Genomic DNA, 14,624 nt, shown 5'->3' on the forward strand with positions numbered 1-14,624 from the left:
CAACTCTTGTATTAATTAGCAGCACATCAATTCTCTCGAGTAATATATATATATATATATATATATATATATATATATATATATATATATATCTCCAAAATAGTCCTCGGCAAAAAAAACCCTTACAAATGAGGCATGAGGTTACATTTATAGGATAAGAGTGACCCTTGGTCTACCCTTGACTCTTGGGCTACCTCATGACCTTTCATCTACCAAATGAATCTTGGCATTTTACGTGAACTTTCAAGTTCATAGGGAATTTTGCGCTATCGTAGTAGACAATGTCACAGAAATGACTACCATCCTAATTGACTAAAACAATGTAAACTTTGAAATGAGAAATATAAACTCAAAATGGGAACTCTAGCCAAAAAACCCCGAAAAAATATCAAAAACTGTGCTAAAAACAAAAAGTGTGTATACTGGAACGATGGTTTTTTTTTATGGTCAATTTTGAACATGTTTTAAAAATGGCAGTGAAAACGAAAATTTTCTGCAAAAAACACCTTGAAAATGAAAAAGTGATGATACTGGAACGATGATTTTTTTTAAGGTCAATTTTCAACATTTTTAAAAAATGCTAGTAAAACCGAATTTTTATGTGCCAAAAAAAATGTTTTTGAGGAAAAAACACACTAATGTTTTTGGTAGAATAGCATTTTTCTTTCCAAAGTATAAATTCAACATGTTTTCAACCATAACATGCTAGATACAAAAGAAATTGGAATTTTTTCAACCATAAAATTAAAAAACGATGACATTATAAACAAATTACATGACTAAATGGATTCAAATGTCATTATTTATATATTGAATGAAACATACATTATATCTCTAATTTAATGTTGCATTGTAGATATTTTAAACAATAAAAATTATCATAATTAAGACATATAATCCAACAACATAAAAATGACTCATAACTTCTCATTTAACACCATATGGAAATCAAAAATTTTATTTCAAGATATGATGCAAACATCAGTTATATAAACTGTCTTAAACAATTATTCAAAATCACTCATATTTTCTTGCACACCATTAGAATTCACATCTTCAGATGAGTGACCGGATGCTGACAAAGATGTTCCATATGCTTCTCTTTCATCAACTAGTGCCCCATCTGAGTCCACATGCATGCCCACCATTTCAGGTTTCAAAATTCTTCTAGGTTTATGACTGGTTTCAGCAGACTCCCATATCAACATTGTTCCTTCTTGTAACAACCTTTTCAGAATCTCTATCGTCTTGAAGCGAAGAGTTCCTCTCTTTGTTAAATTGAAGTCATAAAAAAGGATGTCAACATCCTCCAATTTTAATATGTCTGTGCGGTGGCAATTTATATTTGTCCCTTTCTTTTTCTCTTTCCGCCATTTCTTTGTCAACTACCATCTCTGGCTTATACACACCATTGAATGGGTGTGTATTTGTGGCATACCAATGTACTTCAACACCTGTAGCATCCTCATTTTCTCTAAAGACCCAACTTTAGCAATCCATAATGGATAGCCATTGGGATCTCTGTCTGCTAGCACTGCGATCATGCAACCCTTCTTAATATCCTGTACTAAACCCCTGTAAAGGTCTTCCATGGCTTCACGTTGTGCACAAGATCTTTTGGAACCAATACACATCTCTCTTTCTTCTTCCTATGAAGAATTACTAATACCTTGAAATTGTTGTTGTTCAACAATGTTTATTTACTCATGTTCATTCTTCACATTTTGTGGCCAAATAAATGGATTTTTCAAAGGTATATCTTCATTTGTTGTTGCTGAAATGATAACACTTTGATTATTGAAAAATGACTCCCACCAAACTGAATCAGGAATGTCAAAGTACTCATATGTATATCTAATACATTTTTTAATTTCTTCTAGGAAATCAAAATAATTTATATCTCTATTCCTTTTGCGTGCATTATGAACTTCACCAACTGATTGTAATAACAATAATTTTGATGCAAATATTCAATGATCTAGAATGAACTTCAAAAATTCCAAACTTGATGACGGTGCCCATTCTACAGTAGTTGAATACTTCTTGCCCCATATTAGTGTTTTCCGATCAATTTTTTTGATACGAAATTGATGTTGGAAGCTAATGTCATTAAGTTGTTCAATGCATTTCCCCTCACCATGTAATCCCAGAATAAACCTTCGCATGTCGACAGTTTCTTCCAACACATCAAAAGTAGGCTCTGGGACGTATGATTTATTAATACATTCAATTAATGATGGCAAGCTCCCAACTTCTTTCCTCCTCAATGTGACTGAAAAATGACTAAACACCTGATCAATATGGTCATGAGTGTGCCCAACAAGAAGGAAACCAACCTTTATCTTCTGAAAAATTCTCAATTCAACAAGCATGTTTAGATATCCAAAAAAACCTGATTTTTCTTTTCACACCAAGTATTGTCCAATTGTAGATACAAAACTTTAGGAAGATTACCAGACTAATGAGAAAGCACATCATGAATTATGGTTATGGTCAGATATGCATCATTATGAATATTTAGAGTTGTGAAGTACACCCTTGGCAACATTTTCCCATTGAAGACCATACAACCGACCAAGTGATACTGAATAAAATTTTCCTCCTGTAAATTTTTGGGTGTGCGAACAAAATGTGGTAAACGTTTTTGTGACATCAATTATCAAACTCAAATATTTATTTGGATTATCATAACTCTTTTTTCGATGCATGTACAACTTTTTCCTTTCACTTTTTTATTGTTCACGATGCTCCTGAAGTTCTTTGACAATTGAATCTACACAACATAAAAGAAAGCCATTAAGAAATATGTTCATAGTTGGTGACTATACAATTTTAAAAGTTAAAGTTATGAATGCTTACCTCTTTATGACCCTTCACATTTGTCCCTCTCTTATTTAAGAGAATCACATGTACTGCAAATCCCCATCCTCATCTTCTTAGGAATATGGACATTGTTGAATTCTTTCTTCCATACCTTCACAAAATATTGATATGTAATAAACCGGCCATGTCCCTCAGTACCTTAAGCATATTCTTTGTATAAGTTGTGGATTTCTCGTCTTGAAAAATTATCTGGAATATGTATTGTCTCTCTATTTGGCATACACTCTCCATGCTTTGAAAAGAAATATTTCATCCATGACATTGCAGTATTTGATAATGGCCCATACTATCTTTTATGACGTACTTCTGAAGAAAATGTGGGATCCATTTCCAAATTTTCTTGAATTCTCGAGAGACAAAAATTCCCAATCGATTGAAACATTTTGAAAGCCTTTCTATAGATAAATAAAGACCCAATATGATAATCATAACCTGACAATGTAGATTGCGTGCACCCAACTAAATATGAATTTTGCATGCTTTTATTCATTAACAAATATCTCTTCCTGCTCTCTAATGCAAATTTTAAATCCATATGTTTCAAGCAATCGTTTTGACAACATTCACTTGAAATGAGAGTGCTGATAGAACTTCGTCTCGTCAGATATTCTGCTCTACCTCTTGAATAACTAGAACATCTTGCATTTATATGAAAAGGTCTACTCCTACTCCTTGATACAATATTTCTTGGCAACATCTCCATCATTTGACGATCATTTGTATAAGGATTTTCATCATCATTAAGAGGAATGTTATCCACACTATGATTAGTTGTGCTTTTCAAATACTGACTTGGAGGATATTCTTCATCTTCCCCTTCTTTAGTGCTACTGTCATAGTCCTTAGAATTCAGACTGAATGGAAAATTTGACTCGATGTTTATTGGATATTCTTCCTCATGAGAATTGTCAGTGCTGCTCTCATAGTCCATAGAATTAGGACTACGTCGAAAATGTGACTGTTTACTTACTGAAAATGCTACATCCTGTCCTTTTTCACTGCTACCTTTATAGTCATTAGAATTAGGACTAAGTGCATCATCTTGTCCTTCATCACTGCTGCTCTCATAGTCCTTAGAATTAGGACTAAGAGAACACTATGACACTCCATTCTTTTGAATTCATCATCACACTCTTCATCATTGCTGCTCTCACAGTCGTTAGAATTAGGACTAAGAGGACACTGTGACATTCCATTCTTTTGAAATTCATCATCACGCTCTTCATCACTGCTACTCTCATAGTGATTAGATATGGACTAAGTGGACACCATGACACTCCATTCTTTTCAAATTTGTCCTCATGCTCTTTAGCACTGTTGGTCTCATAGTCCATTGGATTAGGACTAAGAGGACACCGTGACACTCCATTCTTTTGAAATTTTTCATCACGCTCTTCATCACTGCTGCTCTCATAGTCCTTAGAATTAGGACTAAGAGGACACTGTGACACTCCATTCTTTTGAAATTCATCATCACGCTCTTCATCACTGCTGCTCTCATAGTCCTTAGAATTAGGACTAAGTGGACACCGTGACACTCCATTATTTTGAACTTCATCATCATTCTCTTCATCACTGCTGCTCTCATTGTCTTTTTAATTAGGACTACGTGGACAATGTGACACTCCATTCTTTTGAAATTCGTCACCACGCTCTTCATCACTGTAGTGGACACCGTGACACTCCATTCTTTTGAAATTCATCATTAGGCTCTTCAGTGCTGTTGCTCTCATAGTCCTTAGAATTAGGACTAAGTGGACACCGTGACACTCCATTCTTTTGAACTTCATCATCATGCTCTTCATCACTGCTGCTCTCATAGTCCTTAGAATTAGGACTAAGTGGACACCGTGACACTCCATTCTTTTGAAATTCATCATCATGATCTTCATCACTGCTGCTCTCATAGTCCATAGGATTAGGACTAAGTGGACACTGTGACACTCCATTCTTTTGAAATTTGTCATCATGCTTTTCATCACTACTACTCTCATAATCCTTAGAATTAGGACTAAGTGGAATCCATGACTCTTTATTTATTTGAAATTCTCCATCCCCTATTTCATCAGTGTTGCTCTCATAGCCCTTAGGATTAGGACTAAGTGGAAAAATTAACTTTCTATTCATAGTGGAAGAATTCCCGTTATATTCATCAATATGAATAGAGTTGCTACATGATGAAGATGTTGATGTTATACAAAGTGAAACTTCACTATCAAGAGAATCCATCGATTTCAAATAAAAGAGGTTGAACGATACAAATGCAGAGTCTCCTAAAGATATTATATAGCTTAGAGAATGAAAGTTTCCCTCCAAAAATTTTGTTATATTTATTTCCCTTCATTATTTTATTCTACAATTTATTGAAAAATGTAAATTAAATTTTTTTATGAAATAAATCTTTAAAGTTAAAATTGTAAACTACAACTTTTACCTAAATGATTTTAATAGTTAAAGTATATAATATTTACTAAAAAATTGATTTTTTTTTTAATTTTTATAATACATTCTAAAAAAAATTAATCCCACATTCACCCCACTGTAAAACGATTCCATAATATTCGTTTTATCATAGTTTCTTATATCGCCATAAAAAAATTAACATGTTAATTTTTTTTTTAAACAAATTAATCTCATATTAACCGTATGATAAAACATCTCCGTAATTTCACCTGTATAATAAATTCCATTATCACTATTACTCACACCACATCAAGGTTTTCTGAGGTTCGTTGAAAGACTTGGAGTGAATTTGTGGAGCAGCTACACTGCTATCAACAACATATTCAATGAAGAATTCTCGCAATTGAAAGGTTAGTTAATTTTTTTCCTTGAAAAATTTAATATTAAATAAGTTTAATGAAGTAGATTTTTTTTTTAATTAAAACTTTTTGTTGGCCAAATTTACCCACTATGTCCGTTGTGAACATGGTGAGCCCAGTAAAGATCATGATGGCCAAATGGGCCCGACAATGCTCACAAAAGCCAAACGGGCCTGTAGGTTAGGGACGATGAGTATGGCTGGCCCGCCCGCCCGCAAGGTGACAGGGAAATTCTCAGAATCGCCCCACCACCCCACGGGCAGGAGGGACACCAAGGTGGTGAGGGGGGAGGCTTTACCCCAAAAGGCCTCATACCAATCGAGATATTTGTCCATTCTTATATACCCATCATCCTCCCCACTTCTAGTCAATGTGGGACTTTGGTGGTATACCCAACAGGGTGGTTAACAATGTAAACTTTGAAACGAGAACTATAAACTCAAAACGGGAACTCTGGCCAAAAAACCCCAAAAAAACATCAAAAACAGTGCTAAAAACGAAAAGTATGTATACTGGAACGATGTTTTTTTTTTTAGGTGTCAATTTTGAACATGTTTGAAAAATGGCAGTGACTACGAAATTTACTAAGAAATTTTCGTGCAAAATATAGCTTCAAAACGAAAGTGTTGATACTGGAATAATGATTTATTTTTTTAGGGTCAATTTTCAAACTTTTTAAAAAATGCTAATAAAACCAATTTTTTATGTCTCAAACAAAGTTAAATTTTAAGGAAAAAACACATTAATGTTTCTGGTAGAATATCATTTTTCTTTCCTAAGTATAAATTTAACATGTTTTCAACCACAACATGCTAGATACAAAAGAAATTGAAATTTTTTCAACTATAAAACTAAAAAAAACATGACATTATGAACAAATTATATCACTGAATGAATTCAAAAGTCTTTATTTGTATACTGAATAAAACAAACATTATATCTCTAATTTGATATTGCATTGTAGATATTTAAACAATAAAATTTATCATACTTAAGACATAATCCAACAACATAAAAATGCTTCATAACTTCTCATTTAACAAAATATGGAAAACATTAATTTTATTTGAAGATACGATGCATACATCAGTTATATAAACTGTCTTAAACAATTATTCAAACTCAATCACCCAATAACCGTGGGTAGGCCGTCGTCGTGCCCCCTTCCCCCAACCAATTACCGATCTTTCCCATTCACCCATGCCCTCTTCCCCCTTCTGCCCTACCCATGCGCCAGCCCTTGCTACCCCCAACTCACCCACCCATGCACCATTTCCCCAACTCTTCCTTCCCTACCCCACAACTCTCCTCCCCATAAGCCCACCCCCTAACTCCCATTCCCCTCCAATCTCAACTCCTCCCCCCTTTCCTTAACGTTGGCCCCATGGGCCTCGCGCCCTACCCCCCTTCACCCTACCCTTACCCTACCCCCCCCTCCCCCCTGCCCCCCCACCCCCCCCCCACCAACCCCCTGCCACCCCCTACCCTACCCCCCCCTGCCCCCGTCCCACCCCCACCCCCCCTTGCCCCCTACCCTTACCCCCCCTTCCACCCCCCCCCACCAACCCCCTGCCACCCCCTACCCTACCGCCCCTGGCCCCCTACCCTTACCCCCCCCCCCTTGGCCCCCTACCCTTACCAACCCCCTACCACCCCCCCCACCAACCCCCTGCCACCCCCCCCCCCCCACCAACCCCCCCCCCCCCCTACCCCCCTCCTCCCCCGCCCTACCCCCCTGCACCCCCCTTACCCCCCCGCCCTACCCTTACCCCTGCGCCCCCCTCCCCCCTTACCCCCCCCCCACCCCCCTTACCCCCCCTACCCCCTGCCCCCTACCCTTACCCCCCCCCACCAACCCCTACCCCGTCCACCCTTCCCCCTCATATAAACATATACAAAGCCATGAATGACATATTCTTAAATTGAAATCAAGGTGTGTAAGTTATAGCTTGTAATAAGCTTTAGATACATACTATTGATATGTAATTATATAAGAGAAAAGGAAATGATATAACAACTATACATCAAATTTCATCTGAAGATAACTTTATAATATTTTTATACCTTTATGTTATGGGTTAATGGACTTAGTCCTTTCAAGCTCCACTTATTTTACCCTAGGAACAAACTTGTATCGGAATCATGTATCAATATGTGAAGAACATTACCATGCAATAAGTTGAAGTAGTAAGTAGTTAATGTATTACCTATACATCTAATAAAACTAATAATTCTATGTTTTTGAATATTTTAAGTTAGGAAGAAAGTTGTATGGAAATCATGTATCAATATGTGAAGAACATTACCATGCAATAACTTGAAGTAGTAAGTAGTTAATGTATTACCTATACATCTAATAAAAATATTAATTCTATGTTTTGGAATATCTAAGCACAGGGATATAGCCAACCTCTACTATTTTAGATAAAGGAAAATGACCAAAAAGTAAGTAATATTGAAGAATATAAACTAAAAATTAGATAAAAAAAAATAAGTATTGAAAATAACTACTACATTAGTACATATACTGGATGTCATTAACAAAAAACAATACAATTGAATATTATATGAAGTACAAAAGAAATATATTTCATATCATCAAGGAATGATCACTTCCTAATATAAACTGAATTGAGCATATAGTATTCATTAGTTTATGCAAAGATTTAAAATGAAAGAGCTGAAAGACAAACTTATTGATTTAAAAAAATTAAACAAAAATTTACATAAAAATGCAAACCCTTATCAATAAGGGCTAGAAGTAAGCCCCATCTTTCTCCTCATACACATAAAGAGAAGGGAATGGGTTAATGTAAACCATGCAATAATGTAAATTAAATAAATAAATCATAGAGATTCACAAAAAATTGTGATCCAAGAAATACAGATTACCACGAAGGATATTTAAAGGTTCTCAGTGTCCCATAGGGAATTGTTCCCTACGAAACGCGGATTACTATGGAAATCGATTAGTCAAAAATATCGAACCCAATAATAGAAGGAAAACCGTAAATGCATAAAGAATGTCGAAGTGAACCTTATTCTTACAAACATTTCCACGCTATACAGTGGAAATGTACCTCCACCGAAATAGATTAGTTGATGTGTCGAAAGAAGAGGGAGCTACAGTTGTGAAGGTTAATTAGCAATGGCGGAAATTAAATACCTAGTAGAAGAGCGAGCAACACTCTAATGATAAAAAGCAAAACGATAGATGACAAAATGAATTGGTAGCTAGGCCTTTTTTACGCAAATAGAAACCCTTGTAACCATCATTGTCGATTTGCCCAAGCAAATCCATACCATTGATACAAGGTGTACACAGGTCCATGTGAATCCATGTGGTACGTAGTGGAAGACCAATTGAATCAAAACACGAGGTCAAATAATGCCACCACAATACTGTCATATGCCACCTCTAGTATGTAGAAAAGCAAGCCATAAACCATAAATCAATTAGAGCATTGGAATGAATATTATATCCCAAGATCATAGAATGTAAAATAAAGATGACGTTGATCCTTACCATAAAATGATGAAGAATATAAACTAAAAATTAGATACCCCGCCACCCCCCCTACGCCCTCCCCGCCCACCCCTCCTCCTCCCCCTCCCCCGCCCCCTCCGCGGCAGCGGCACCCCCGGGCCGCCCCGCCCCGCCCGATCGGCGGCGGGTCGATTCTGGGAATCGACCCGCCGCTGGTCGGGCAGGGCGGGGCGGCCCGGGGGTGCCACTGCCGCGCACAGCGGCACCCCTGGGCCGCCCCGCCCCGCCCGATCGGCGGCGGGTCGATTCCGGGAATCGACCCGCCGCTGGTCGGGCGGGGCGGGGCGGCCTGGGGTGCCGCTGGGCGGGGGGGGGGGGCGGTGGCGGTGGCGAGGTGGGCGGGGGAGGTGTAAACCGCAGCGCTTAACCATATGTAACTGGTGGAGAGCCCCAGCGCAAAGCTTCTCTCGTTTGCAAAATTTCGAATACAGACCAGGTAGGATACTGTGTTGAACCAACAGATGTTGTTGCCCGCCAAAATACAGAGAAGAAATGCCTGCCACGCACAAAGAAAAATCAAATCAAGAAATCGCGCACAGCGGCACCCCCGGGCCACCCAGCCCCGCCCGACCGGCGGCGGGTCGATTCCGAGAATCGAACCACCGCCGGTCGGGCGGGGCGGGGCGGCCTGGGGTGCCGCTGCGCTGGGGGGGGCGGCGGTGGCGGTGGCGGTGGCGGGGTGGGCGGGGGAGGTGTAAACCGCAGCGCTTAACCCTACGTAACTGGTGGAGAGCCCCAGCGCGAAGCTTCTCTCGTTTGCAAAATTTTGAATACAGACCAGGTAGGATACTGTGTTGAACCAGCAGATGTTGTTGCCCGCCAAAATACAGAGAAGAAATGCCTGCCACGCACAAAGAAAAATCAAATCAAGAAATCAATTTCTTGATTACAGTAAATGATAAATCGATTTCTTGATTACAGTATAAATCAATTTCTTGATTTCTGGATGTCTTAGTGTCTGTATATATTCTGCGCGATATTTGTGTTTATACATTTAATAATGAAAATGTAAAATAAATATGAATAGAAAACTCCATGTTCAATATATATTTACTGTGTATATACTGACAATAAGGACTCAGCCGCATATACATCCCATTGTATATATATCTCAGAGTCTAGACATATGGTGAACAGATCAAGATAAACCCATTTTCTACATGATGTTTATCCCCTAATCTAATATAAAATTGCAAATCTTTATAAGCCTCAGCTGCAATTGCAATTAAGGCCAGTGCCTCATTCTCTGTATGAATGAATTTCAATTTTCACCCACCTGCCAGTATGCCAAAGGAGAAATCTTCGAGACCAGCGATAGCCACTGGACTCCATAGCCCACTAACCCCAAGCAGCCGGCAATCAGGAGCACAGTCCACAAAGGCAAATAAAGAGAAGCGAGGCCTGATAACCAGCCCAGGGCCTTGCCTAGATCTGAGGCCACTGCAAGATTGTTGAGCTGGACCTGGTCGATGTCCAATACTTCCTTCAGAACCGAGGAATAATCAGAGAAATCGAAGTTGGTTCCATTGATTACCTGCAGCCATATGGCAGTGACAAAGCCCATCCATTTGAATGCTTCTGTTCCTCGCCAGCCACTCTTCATTGCTACCCCGCACGCTTAAAATGTTGAATCAGCAGGTGTTGCTCTGTTTAAATGAAGAATCATAGCTGAGGCAGAGAAACTAGCTACTACAGAAAGCCAATATACAGCCCGTTTGAATAGCCATCAGCCTGGATTGGGATGGAATTGGAGAAAAGTGGGCTAAAATTTGTGACCACTAACCATTTCTGGTTCACTTCATCAATGCCACTGTCAATTATATAGGCAAATAAATGAGGAATGAGATTCTTGGTTGGCTAAGCACCTGCAATTTGATTGCAATTTGGGAAGAAAAGACCACAGTATCTGTATTGCGGAAGCCCCACGAGGTAAACCATAATTGAGATTCAGATTCATGTACCAGGAAATCAAGTTTGAACAATAACCATTAATTAAGCATTGACTTTAGAATTGAGATTGGGCACATGCGTGAGTTAATTTTTTTTATTGCGACAAACAGTCGAGTATGAAATTTTTTTTCACGAGTCGAAACAATCTCTAACTCTAAACTAGATTTATTAAAAGTAGTGATATATGAAAATTTAAATTTTCTATCCCGAAATTCACCAAAGTGACATCAATATGCCATGAGCATTACCTTCAGGTAGCAGGCTCTGGGCAAAATTAGAGGTAATAAACAGTTGGATTTAATTTGATTATAGATTCAAGAAATTTGAAATAATACAGTTATTTTTATTTTTATTATAGATTTTAAAAATATTCTAAAATCTATATACAAAAGTAAGATCAAATAATTGATTTTGTTTTTGTCTATCAAATTTGGAAATAATTTCAGAAACTACAATACAGTTAAATTCATCTACAATGTGTACTTTACAGGGATGGAGAGAACTTTCCCAGTGATTATGCAGTAATGACTTTATTCGGTTGTATTTATTCTAGAAGTTCCAAAATTTATAGACAAAAGAGACATTAAACAATTGATTTTGCTTTTGTCAAATTTCAAATATTCCTAAAATCTCCAATTCAATTAAATTCAGTTAGAAAAACTTGCAAGTTATGCAATAATGACTTGGTATTTATTCCCAACTGCCCCAACCGACAGGTAGCCATGGCCATTTCTCTAGTAGACAGTAACCAGAAGGTGGTAGCCATGGCCATTTCTCTAGTAGACAGTAACCAGAAGGTGGATGTGAGACATCTCATCCTTCCATGGCTGTGGTGAAATGCTGACTTCAAATAATCTGATAAACGCTTCTTTGATATCACAAAAGAGGTGGTGAAAGAATTAAAGAAAACGGTGGCTTTATTGATTCAACTTACTCCTGAGTTTCCAAACTTATTAAAACTCACTTATTAAAAGACAGTTATCATGAGCTGTTATGTATACAAGTGAATTGACAAATCATTATTATTGTGAAAGGAAAACCTAGGAATAAACTTTCACGGAATATCTCTGTATCAGGATGCTAACATGTTTTTTTTTGGGTAAAAGTGGGCTCTTCATGAGTGAAAACAATTTTTACAAATTTTTCAAGTTGTTGAATTGTTTATATGGGAAGTTATGAAGTTTCATAATCCCAATATTTGTAAAATGTTAAATTTATTTTTATATTGAAAAATATAACATAAAAGTTGTTGAATTGTTTATATGGGAAGTTATGAAGTTTCATAATCCCAATATTTGTAAAATGTTAAATTTAATTTTATATTGAAAAATATAACATAAACGATGAAATAATGTAACATAGTAAGAAATTATCATAAACAAAGAAATAATGCAATATAGTAAAAATTTATCATCAAATTTAAGGGAAAAAACCAGAAAATTCTAAATGTAGGTTTGCTATCATAAAAGTGGTTGTGAAAGAATTAAGAAGAACAGTTTCTTTATTTAGTGAAGGACCATAAATTAAAATCCAGGAATACCCTCACGAAGAACCCTACATTAAAATCCAGGAACACACTCTCTCCTGCACTGATCTCTGGCAATCATGTGTTTTCGCATTGATTTTTAAGTTAATTATTATTTTTTGAAAAAAAAGTTCTTATTATTATTATTTTTGACATGAAATTCATAAAAAAAACTATTATCTGACCATTTTTAGTTAATATTTTTGTATAAAAATTGTGATTTTGACATGTTAATTCTAGCAAAAAATGATCAAAACGTTTAGTTTTTTTGTTATATTTATGTTAAAAATGGTTATTTTTATGTCCATTGTTAAAAAATGTTGTTTTTTAGAAACAATTATTTCATGTGGATTGAAAAATTAATTAAGGATGTATAAATATGTAGATTATCTAAAATTCAAACTATCGACTTTCTAATTTAAAAACGCAAAACAATAAAAACCCCCCTTAAAAAAAAAAAAAATTAAGATAGAGAACAAGAAAATATGAATAAAATGACGACTTCAAAAACTATCAAATTTAGAAAATAATTTTTTACATTTCACACACTAGAAAATTAAAAGTCAAAAAATAGGTCTTTTAAAAAAAGGGTGTGATGCAGAATACTCACTTTTTAAAATCAGCATGAAAATCACTACCATTCTAAAACTTGATTTCATCCTTGAACATGAAAAAAATTAAAGTTCCAAAAACCATGTTCTAAAAAAAACATGTGTATTCTGCATCACCACTTTTGAAAATCGGGTCATTTTTTTGCTATCTCTACGAAACGGGTAACAGTATCAGTTCCCGTTTCAAAGTTTACATTGTTGGTTGTACATTTCAGCTTAATGTCAGACAAATCTATAAGGCAAGTGAAGGACAATGTCAATATCAATTCAGAAAGCCACATCATCTGCATGTTCACAGCTTGAATAAATTGACGAGGTACAATCCATATGCTCATGTGGTTAGTTATGTGCTTCTTGTTGATCCAGTTCAAGTTCCCAACAAAGAAGAATTTGATAAGTCAAAATGTTTTGAATACAATTATTATGTGCTTAGGGGGAACCATTCTGTAAAAGCTCAAAGACAATTGATGGAGGAATATCCAAATAACCCACATTTAGAAACAATGAAATGTATCATTTATGTTGGTTTATCAGATACAGAAGAAAAGTTAGTGGCATGGGATCATAATTCAGATAATGAATATAGAATGTCTATGACTTTCATCCAAAGGGTTAGATTTATTCATAGCAGATTTGAAGAAGAATGTGGTGGGGATAGGATAAATGTTACTGTAGATTTCCGAAAGGAATGTTGTATGGAAATAGGCTATCCAATTGAAGAGAAAATCAATTCAAAAGGTGGTAAAGGCGACAAATTTAGTGATATATTCATAGGTGTTGATAACATTTTCCAGTTGGAATTTAGAACTGGAGAGATATGGGAGTTGATTAATTATATTTTTAGCATGTGGGAAAACATTGGCATTAAAAACCAGAAGGTCAAAAAGCCTAAGCCGTTGATATGTAGCAATAGTAAATCAGGTCTTGAAATGAAGCAGCTTCTAGAAGATATGGCTATCACACCTTGGAGAGCATTGCAAGGAGTGAAGGATGAAAAAAAAAAATCAAAGAAACATTATCTCGTGTGACGTAAGGGGAATTATCATTGGAGGAAATGTCTAAGGAATTGCAAAAGTAAGTTTGTTGAATTATTTTTATTTATTTTAGATTATAATTTTCTTTTAAATATAGCATATTGTTCTTGGTAGTCTTTGTTATACATATTATTATATTAACCTTTTTTACTTTCACTATGCAATCACAAAGTTTACATGAAAATTCAAGAAAAAATGGTTAAATTGTTGAATGAAGATAGTTGGGATGATGTTGTACACAACTATCCAGAT

Source organism: Pinus tabuliformis, chromosome X, assembly GCF_031772625.1.
Source record: "Pinus tabuliformis cultivar Carrire ecotype Pingquan chromosome X, CPIR1, whole genome shotgun sequence".
Taxonomy (NCBI): domain Eukaryota; kingdom Viridiplantae; phylum Streptophyta; class Pinopsida; order Pinales; family Pinaceae; genus Pinus; species Pinus tabuliformis.